The 11,308-nt window shown below is 38.6% G+C and overlaps 1 non-coding gene across 1 annotated transcript; it reads right to left on the bottom strand.

Annotated features, from left to right (window-relative positions):
* Nucleotides 1–4,788: 4,788 nt before the first annotated feature.
* On the bottom strand, nucleotides 4,789–4,891 carry LOC121355479. Its single transcript, XR_005955423.1, has one exon. It is a non-coding gene; the product is annotated as a U6 spliceosomal RNA (small nuclear RNA).
* Nucleotides 4,892–11,308: the final 6,417 nt, after the last annotated feature.

Genomic DNA, 11,308 nt, shown 5'->3' with positions numbered 1-11,308 from the left:
ACCTGTTAATCTGATAGTTAAATGTATATTTGTTATCAAATAACATACTCTGCAAACTGTTCTCAGTTATTTGTGCGTATAAAAAGGGAAGCCATGTTAACATTAACCCTCAGAATTCTAATGTTGATCTTTTTATCATGCACAAATGGAAATCACACTAATATCAAAGATAAATATACCTATTTGAGGGAGATATTAATACCTTGCCTCATTTTTATTTAATTGAGAACTGTGTTTTCCACCCATGTTGTTCATCAATTCTCTTTTGTGTAGCAATAAACAAGTGAGTTACATGAACTTGCTTGAGCAGAATTGTCAGTAATTAGTTTTTAAATACTTTCCAGTTCAGGAGGCTGGGCACTGATCTTCCTGATTATTTAAAATTGCCCTTTAAATACTCCTTTACACGTTGAAGTGAAATTTAGATTTAAAAACGTAATTGCAAACCCCTTTTCACAAAACTTTACCCAAAGAAAATGTCAGATTTGTATATCTATGGCTCACTCAGAGAAGAAGGAATTAATTTTTTTCTCTTTCTTTCAAAGACATATACTGATTAGTTAACTATCCTGAGATCTGACATTTTCCTGAGTAGATTGTCATCACAATTATTGATTTATACTAAGAAAAAGTACAGTTCCACTGAACTGTCTTTCCAATAAGATTATTTTGCTGTGTTGACCAAAACCATTCTAATGATGAGGTACTTGCTTTCACCTAGCTTTGTATCTTTTAAGGTAGAGTTATTCATTTCAGATGTCTGGTATGCACATGAAGGTTTTTTCCTGGAAAACTTCAACCAACTTCGGGACTATGATCAACAGGTTATATTGTTATGCTGATTATTCAAGTGTAAACTACCAGCTACTTTGTTAAGTTTTGGCACATTCAAAGTCTGTCTGAAGGACCTTCAGGCTGAGAAAAGCTTAGCCTCAGTGCTGAAGAGGTGCTTAAGGATATCCTTCTGAAAATCTTATCAAACTAGTTGTAAACATCTGAAAAGTCACCTTTAGCTTGTGCCAAGAAGTTTGTCACAGCCTGAAAGTAATCTGTTTTTAATAACCCTTCTCTACTCCTAGAGAGCTCCTTAAAGATCTTGTAACCTGCAGCCAAGAGGACTTCTCTGGTAGGTTTCCCCTGCTGAAATCTGCTGTGGCTCCTGGGAATCACACATCATGAAAACAAATTATACTGCCTGCCTTTTGCCATCTTAAGGAGTTCAGTATTGTCCATTTATACTTTGGCAATTCTGGCTTTTGCTTTATTTATATAGACACACATAACCCTCCAAGGCACTACATTTGAAGGTAGCACATTAAAAGAACATTAGCTGCATTCCTGCCTCCACCAGCCCTTTGTGTAAGCAATGATGCAGGCTCTAATTACCTGTATGCATTCAATATTTTTTCCCCCACCAGTGCTCTTACCTCACTCATAACAAGGTCTGAGCCTAGGACTCAGTCAGGATGGTATATTGAATGGAGCTGTGTTGTAAACAATGTTTTATAGACCTCTTCCCCTATCATTGCAGAAGTTCAAGGTGTGTGATCAAAACAAAAACACTGTGGGATTAAAAAGAAAACAATGGTTGCCCAAGTAAAACCAAGACAGGTTCTACTGCAGTCTGACACTGTGGGTATGTTTACTGTGGGTAAGTGTATGCTGTAGAGATAACTGAGCACCAGGAACAATTCTGCAGCAACACAAGGGAATTCATTCTTCAAAGTTAAGCTCAGAGCTACCTGAAGCTTCTACAGATGGACTGGTTCTTGCAGCTGGGTTAGCTTGGGTTGACAAGAGTTTGCAATGTAGAAAATACACAGAGCTTTTTTGTGTTGCTTGGTTGCATACATCATATTTTGCAAGGATGGTCAGTCAGCAGTTTTGCATTTCTTACTGCCTAACTCACAGGATACTCCTGGGATACTCCTTTTGTGTGTGGGCTCAACATACATAGCTGCAAGCAGAACTGATGGGAGCCATACATTGAACTGAGCTGTTACAAATGATAAATGATCAGCCAGTAAACTAAATGCATTACTTAATTAAACTAAGAATCTTTAATTATTATTTCTTATACAAAAACAAGGTTTCAATGTGTCTTTGAATAAACGTCTCTCAATGCTATCATCAGACTTCAAAGAAGAAGAGCAAAAATAATATGCTACTTCACATATGTGGAATAATATTTAATGAGTACCATTAAAAATAAATAAAATAACTGAATATAGTAAGATATTCAAATATGTGAGAAAGAAAAACTGGTACCCTGAACCCAAGATTATGTAAAAAATCCATTGTTACCTACTTATAATAGAATCACAGAATGGTTTGTGTTGGAAGGGACTTTAGGGATCATTTAGTTCCAATCCTCCAGCCATGTGCAGGGACTCATTTCACTAGGCTGGGTTGCTCAGAGCCCCATCCTGGGGCTTGAACACGTCCAGGGATGGCACAATCATAGTGTCTCTGGCTAACCTGTTCCAGTGTCTCACCACCCCTGCAGAGATTTCTTCCTTATGTCCAATCTAAACCTATACTCTAAGTTTAAAGCCATCCATTCCCCTTGTTACTACATGTCCTTGTCAAAAGTCCCTCTCCAGCTCTCCTGTAGCCTCTTTAGGTACTGGAATTCTGCTGCAAGGTCTCCCTAGAGCCCTCTTTTCTCCGGGCTGAGCAACCCTAAATCTCACAACCTGCCATCATAGGACATGCTCCATCCCTGTGATTGCTCCAGCCCTGTGATTGCCTTTGTGGCCTCCTCTGGACTTGCTCCAACAGGTCCATGTCCTTCCTTTGTGGAGGCCCCTGATCTGGAGGTACTTCAGATGGGGTCTCATGAGAGCAGAGTAGAAGAATAAGAATGGTTGAGACGAAGTTTCTCTGCTGTGTTCTCTGAGTCTGCAGAAGGCTACACAGCCAGCTGCCATTTAAATGCTTCCTAAATAATTGCAACTTTTTAATATTGGGATGGTTTGGAGTTACTTTTGTTGAATTGCTTTTTTTTTTTTATGTGGATACTCTTAAAATACAATAAACACTGTCTGCGTGATGGAATGAAAAGTAGCTGCACTCTGAATCCTATTTCATTCTCAGAGATGATTTTTATTCAGATCCTTTCTTATTTATTTTTCCCAGCCTGCAGTCAGCTGAGGATTTTTGCCGAACTGCTCAGAAACCTTGCTGCCTTGCATACTGAAATCATGAAGTACTGTACATCACTCTCTAGAAAGGAAAAGTAAACACCAGTGTTCTAACTGAGGTCATACTTTCTCTATGTCTAGACATCTTTGGGAATCGCTCCCTTTTATAATGCTGCTGTGCCTTCCATGTACTCAGCTGTGAGGAAAGTACTTTGCTCTTAGTTGCATAAAATATGCCGAATTTCCAGACAACTTTCAGTACAGCATCTTAGACTGTTAGGGCTGGTGTGTGTGATCTTTTATGAAATCAGATTTTTTCCTCTGAGGAACTTTGCTCAGTAAACCAGTGGCAAATTTGGAATGAAAATATGACTGATGTGGTTCCTTAATGCCCAGCTTGTTAAGCAAATGCTGTTGAATCCAGTCCCTAGTAAACAAGCTAAACTTCTTGTTCCACTAGAAATATATTTTACTAAGAATCTTTGTAGATCACTTTTTATGCAAAAAATAATGTCACAAGTCATGGTTTTGAGCAGAATAAAGCAAACATTTATTAAATTAAATCATATGCTGAATCAGTGTTTGCCCTTATAGTTCCACTTTTTAAATATTAATATTATTTTCTAACTCTTTGTACATAAATAATCTTTTAAGAGAGTAACAATGAAATATAGACAATCCACATCAAATGAATGCAAACTTTTGATCTGATTATCAAAGGTCTGTTGGATTTTCACTAATTTTAATTAGTATTGGGTTCTAACCAACAAATTCAAGTCTCACATGGATTTTTTAAATCCATGCATTATGCCCCCTTGCACAAAGGGTTTTGGCTTAATTTGGCCCATTATAAAGGTACTGGTTGTTAGTAAAATTATGTAAAATTCAGATTGTGAAAACTAAAGTGCTGAGGATTTGCTTTAGCATGGAGCAATTACCTAATTGGCATATGCACTAAATGAAACTCCAGTAAAGGCTTTTGGGGTGGGTTTTTTCAATATTAGCTGTTGGAGAAATACTTTAATGTCTAAAAAGAATATACTAACCTGGAATTCTTCCTGATATATAGAGTCATAAACTAAAGACCATAAAATCATAGAATCATTAAGGTTGGAAAAGACCTCCAAGATCATCAAGTCCCAGCTTTTACCAGTCACCACCTTGTCAATTACACCACAGCACTAAGTGCCACATCAAGCCTTTCCTTGAACACTTCCAGGGATGGTGCCATCACCATCTCCCTGGGCAAGCCCTGTCAGTGAAGATGCTCTTCATGATGTCCAGCCTGAACCTTCCCTGGTGCAGCTTGAGGCCATGTCCTCTTGTCCTGTCACTGGCTGCCTGGGAGAAAAGATCAACCCCCACCTGGCTCCAGCCTCCTTTCAGGGAATTGTAGAGAGAGACAATTGTAGAGAGAGCCTTTTCTCCAGGCTAAACACCCTCAGCTCCCTCAGCTGCTCCAGACTTGTGCTTCAGGTGCTTCGCCAGCTCTGTTGCCTTTCTTGGTCTTGTTCCAACATATCAATGTTCTTCTTGTAGTGAGTGGCCCAAAATTGGACGCAGAACTCAAGGTGTGTCCTCACCACTACCCTGTACAGAGGGACAAACACTTTCCTACTCCTGCTGGGAATATTGTTGGCTCAAAAAAATTCTGTCACTCTTTGTGAATCTCCGTGTCATCCTTGGCAAGGAGCCATGCTAATCTTCTCTGTATTGTTCCAATTTTTGTGTATGCACTACCAAAGTGAAATACTCAATAGTATCATTACTTTCAATATTGTGGAGAGCTTAAGCACAGAGATACTGGCCATTGTAAATAGCTATAATAAAAGGACATGTTGCATGCACAGTTGCAACATGTTCCTATATAATTTTACTGATTCCAGTCCTTTTTCTCTGGGAAACACCAAATACCATTTGAACAGGCAAAGAAACACAAAGTTAACCAGCCTGAGATTACCAGACCTACAAGGTCATTTGAGTGTGCTAGGAGATTAGAAATCAGCTCTATTTTTTTTCCTGGTAGACCTTTAACCAAAAAGGAAAGCCCACCCAGGCAGTAAGGGGTAAGTTGTGGATTCTGAAGCCAGAAACGACCACTAGCACCATTTAATCTCTAGCCACAGGACCTATATTATTTGTTTCCCCTAGGGGGTCCTTAGAGAGGGGAAAGCTGATGGCCCAGTGGTGGCTTCCAGCTCTCTAGTCTGTTCCAGCTGCTGCTGGGTGAGGAGCTGAGTGTGGCTATGGGAAGGGTGCTGGATGTGAGTAGCCATGGTCAGGCACTTGCAGGATGGGAAATGGGCTTGAGGTTATGAAAAGGAGTGGGCAAACACCAGGAGCTACATTTTGGGAGTGCCTACCTCCCCATCTCACTGCCCCCTCTCTAACTTCCTCTCTCCACAGCTGTTCTAGCCCCTCAAATCTCCCTATAAGATATCCTATAGGATAAAAATCCCTGTAGGATATCCTATAGGATACAAATAATCTCCTCAGCTCTATTCCTCCTCACTCACTTCTCCAGAGTTTACTCTGGCACCATTTTGGCTCCCTGTTAAAACTTTGCCTAATGTCAAAGATTTGGTTTCTCCTCTGCATCCATTTTAGATGAGTTTTTCACTGTTCCAAAGACTCACAGATTCTTTTCCCTGAGGGCATGGGCTGGCAGCTCCACTCTGCAACACACTTTTGCTCCCCATTCATAGCACTTCAGTGTGTTCAAACTTCTGCTGAATTCAGGCCACCTATCCAGGAGATTCAGCTCACTCTGACAGCTGACTCCTGATTGCTTTTCAGAGCATCAACATTTTGTCCCCTTCACACTGTGCCCAGAATTCAGAGTATTTTCAAATAAAGGTTAAAATGGCTTAGGACCAAAAGCCTTGCAGTGTCTTATTAGTTATGGCCCAGATAATTAATGCCTTTCCATTAATGCATACATTTTGAGTGCTATCAGTCAAGTGGCTTTTAAATCATTTAATCTGTGCTCTATTAATTACATATAATGCAGGATTTTAAAACACAATGTCATGTGTAGTATGTCAAATGCCTCAGTGAAATTTGATTAGACTGTAGCAAAACAGCTACCTTTGTCAACCAGACCTATAATCTTATAAAAGAAAAATCTAAATAAGATAATTTGACAAGAACTACTTTCTCTGAAACTACGTTGAACGATTTAGCTTTATTTTTAGCTCATAATTCCCTGTTGATAGAGTTCTAACTTTGTCTAGCTTTCTAATTTTTTTTCCTAAGATTAGAATCAGAATAACTGATATATCATTTCATGGGCCATTTTCTTTAAATACTACGGTTGCTTTGGCAAGTCAGCCATTCCTTGGACTATCCTTTCTTTTCCAAGACTTGGTAAAGAAGATTAACTCTAGTGATCCCGAGACCTTCTTGACTAATTTTTTTAAACTTTTCAGGTAAGAACAAGGTTTGAAATATTCAATTTTAGCAGAAGATATGAACTATTCAGATCCACTAATTGTTAGGTTTAATTCCCTGTAATCTTTTATTCCAGTTACTATTTAGTTTTATTTTTTTAAGGAATATACTGGCCAATATTGCCTTTCATTTATTTCTGAAAGGATGAAATGTAGGTATCAAGACCACAATGGGACCTCAAGGCAGAGTGGCTAAAACTGAGCTCTTGTTCTACCTAAGGGTGGGGGTGCTGGTTCATCTCACACCAGGCACATGAGGTAGCTGTATGCCTTATCTTTGGTAAGCATACCAGGAGAGTCTGCAGGGAGTGGTTTATTGATAAGAATGATGAATTTACATGTATGCTGGTTCTTTGTCAGCCCCCTAGAAACGTTTTGCTGTCTACCTTTTCCTCATCATTACATCCTGTCATGGCACTCAGCAAAACACACTGTACCAAGAGATTTCTCTTTTCCTTTCTAACAGTGCAGTAACTTCACACAGTTTGAGAAGACTTCAGGCCTAACAAGAACTGTGGATCTTCCCACAGCAGGGTTTGTCTGTAGGGTGATGCACCTGGAAAAAGCACTGCCTGTGGTAAGCATCAAAGTACCCTGAATAACTGCCTGCCCTAGAAAATCCCACAGCTTTTCTTGTATCTTGTGGTTTACCAAGCACGACAACAGATGTGGGTGACTTGTTGCTTTGTAGTTAGTTTGTTTGTGTGTATGTGTTTTCATCTCAGATTTTCACATTCTTGAAAGATGTTTTTGTTTTCCTGGTCTTTGAAAATCTGCAACCTAGAGGTTGAAAATCTAGAGGCAAACACAGAAGTTGAGATTTCATTGGCTGCAAAATCTAACTGTTACACAAACCTGGTGACCTTCTGGATCTTACCATCCTCAGATTTCAGGTCTGGCACAGCAGAAAAGTTCTAAACAGTGAGTTCAGGATTATTTCAGAATGGATATTTCCAGGATAGTACAAGTAGATGTCTGGGGAAAGCTGACACTGCTGATTTTTTTTTCCCATCATCAATCCCAGTCAGAGATAAGGTACTGTTCTGCACAGACCTATGGGGTGAGCTAAGGTAATAAGGGTCAGAATAACTGTACACAGATAATTAGTCACTACTTATAAGGAAAGATGTAACAAGACCATAAATGTAATAACTTTATTTTCAAAATGATGAAAATCAGCACTGAAACTATTATTCATAGGTGAACTGAAATGCCAGAATCAAAAATGGTGAACTGTTCAGTGTATTTCATTCAGTCTTTGATGGAGATGGCTTAAAACTGGCATTCATTATTTCAATTTGTTTTTTGTTTTAGCACACCTTGTTAGAAAGGACACTCAAGCAGTCCTTAATTACAGTAACAACTTCAATAAAACCCATCCATGGGTACTATTGTTCTTCAGCAGATATCACCCCTATAAAAACACAAAAAAGCCCAAATAAAATCATGGAACAGCCATGTTAAAAAGTGAGTTAGTTGACCTACATAATTAGAACCATTTAGAAAAAATGTAGCTTCACTTCCCTTTATCTGTATTCTCTACATTGCAGGGGGCAGTTATTTCTTTGTTTGATCATGTCTTTAACCACAGTTCAAAAGCCAATATTCTGCTGTCAGATGCTGGCTTGCCATTGAGGGATAGGTAACGAACTTACTAGGAAGCTTTGTGAGTAGGGAATTGAATTTGCATCTAATTCACAAAGCGCACATGTTTACATGACCTTTAAAAAAGGGAATTAGAGCAGTTTGATCGTGAGCTCTAGGCAATCTGACATAGTGAGGTGATTGAATCAAGAGGCTCAGGTACTTCTTACATGAGAGCTGAACTGAAAGAGAATTAATTTAATTTAAATACAATTTCATATCAAATTCATAGCTGTGTTAGCATTATGAAATAATTGTGCTGGCACTGTAAATGACTGTTCAGAAGCTTCTATGGTGGCAACAAACTCTCTAAGGCTGTCAGTTCATCCAGGTCCCTTCCTGCTACCAAACAGTGCAGGGAGGCTATTCTGGAGATTTGGTCAGAATGTGGCAAGTAATATTCAGGCAGATATTTAATATTTACTGAGGTCAAATGTATTATAACATTAAATTCTCAGAAGAATACCAAATCTTGGTTAAATTACATAGGGGATTTAATTTTTAGATTCCTTTAATGCCAAACTTTCATTAGACTACAAGAATGCAAAGGATGATTTTGATTATATGACCTGTCCTGTGTTTAAGAGCCAAACATCTCTCATTTTGTGCAAGCACCACATTCCTGTATGGATTTAGAGCACTGGGTTTTGAAATATGTAGAGAAAATAAGTACTTTTCAAAACCAAGAAGGATATGGAGTTCTTATTTACTCTCTAAATGCTCAACAGCACTCTTTTCAGGAGCATGTGTAAAACTTTGCTTCTTCACCCAAATGGGCATTGAGGATGTGTCTCAGTATGCCTTACATTTCCAACGAGGATAATACAATGCTTATCAAAGAGAAAGAGAGGTTAGGAAAAACAGAATGTCTACACAGTCTCTTCCAGAAAGCCATGAGTTTATTCTGTCTGTGTTTCCAACTGACAAGGAACTTTGTATGTGATATGTGACTCTGGACAGAGTGGTGCTAAACCTACTTTAATGGACACTGCCTTTTTGGACAACCCACTGACCAACTGTTCATCTTGTTTGCCATGGGCCTACAGGCTGAACTGCTCCCAAAAAGCAGCTGACAAGTAATGCAGTGTGGGGCTCTGTGGGGCAGGTTGCCATTGGTATTAGGATTACCTATGATGTGCCTGTGATAAATGTAAAGTTAACAAGCACATATTCCCAACCCAAATCCATTGAGATTTCACAGGATAATAGGTGTAAAGGAGTAGAAGAGCAATGCGGGGTTTCCTATCCTTTTAATGGCTTATTAATACTAGTTATAAGTGTTTAATGGCTGATTACATCTTCATCGTGCACAAGGCCCCCAAACATGTGTCAATGCTCTTCTTGTTCCATAGGTTACCTGGTTTACTGAGTGTTCTGAAATGCAAAGGCAGCCCCCACAAGGTGACCTCCCTCAGCCCTGCTCCCAAGACTTTCCTAGCTGCCCTTCTTCAGGAAGGTTTCTCCCAGTACAGTATGCCAGGTCAGTCCAGTTCAGAGATTAGGTTTTCTGTTTATCTGCTGGAAGAAATAAGATAGTGGATAGTAATATCAGAAAGATATCTATTGATGGTAATATCATGTAGATTGTGGGATCTATTTTTAAGGAATTTTTTTCTAATTCATTCCCACACTAGACGAAAAGTTCCTTTTTCTTTTCAGTTTTCTGAACAACATTATCCATAATTTTTTTTAAAGTCTTAGTAATTTATTTAATATTCATAATCCTGTTTAATTATAGCTGCATGTGATTGTCTATTCTTGGATATCAGCTTTCCAGCTAATAATAATACAAAAGAAAGGTAGTTTGCAAAAAATTGCAGACACATAGTGCTCAATTTTGATGAAGCTGGGCACAGACCGGGGACTGATTGTGTCTCCATTATGCCTAGTAGACTGAGAAAATCAAATGACCTTAGCATCTGGGTTTTAAAACAGTCTAAGTAACAACACAGATGTTACTGCCAGACTGCATACAGCCTTGTAGTGGATGAGCACAGTGGAAAGCTACTGTAGACATCCCATTTCTCCTTTATGTTCCCATTCTGCGTTTCACCTGAAAGGTCCAATAAGCATCTAATGCCCTTTTAGTTCTCAATAATGGAAATTTATTGCTTTTGGGTTATGATTAAAGTACCCTTCATCATTTTTGGATTTTTTTTAATGGAAAATGTTGATGTTTTTGTTTGGAGAGACAAATTCCTTGTTGTGTCAGGGGAGGTGTGCTCTAGCCTAAGAGTTAAACCTGAAGAGAGGAATGGAAATTTGAAGCTGGTGCTTCAGCTGCTTTTCAGAATGCAAACATTTGCATTCCAGTTGAAAATTCAATATTTTCCACTTATGATTTCCATTTCTCTTCTTTTTCTTCACATTTACTGCATTTTTTCATGAAAATTGCATTTTCAAACAAGTCTATAACACTATAGAGAGCACTTGCTTGTCAGTCTTTCACTGAATCTCTGATCAGTTACACCTGCTCATTTCTGCAATAAGAGCCCCTGACATGGTTCATGGTGGGTGCATTTTAATGTAGCAGTTCTCACCTGAGATTTAAAGGAAGCTTTTGACATATTTAAAAACTTTTCTTATTAGTTAAGGTGAGGGATGGGTTTCAGGTCTGCCCCCAACCAGCCAATAGGACATAAATAAATATTTTTACATAGATACAAAATTTATAGTGCATGCAGGAGAACATATAGATATTATACAACATGCATGACTGGGCCAAGAAGTGTTATGAATAACTGAAAAACCGATTTGCTAGCTTTTATGCTTTATCTTATCTGTTTCTTTCTTACTAAATACCTCACAGTCCTGACCTTTACAGCAAAATTTCATCATGAGAAACAAACTGAAATGCATGTCTTCACCTGGTGACAAGTATATGCTGCTTCTGTACCCCCTCAGTGATTGTATGCACTGGATGAATCAGTAATCACAGCAAACACAGTAAACACAAAATCAGGATCCCAGCCCTTCTTAAAAGGAAATGTATAAGAAATTATTACAATTATGAAGGTGTTCAAATATCTGTTGCTGTTGTTGCTTGGTGTAAATAGTTTCATTTATAACTCT

The sequence above is a fragment of the Pyrgilauda ruficollis genome, unplaced genomic scaffold (genome assembly GCF_017590135.1).
Source record: "Pyrgilauda ruficollis isolate IOZ18807 unplaced genomic scaffold, ASM1759013v1 scaffold25, whole genome shotgun sequence".
NCBI lineage: Eukaryota > Metazoa > Chordata > Aves > Passeriformes > Passeridae > Pyrgilauda > Pyrgilauda ruficollis.
Note: the sequence above shows the minus strand (reverse complement) of the source record. Positions and strands in the feature narration are given on the sequence as shown.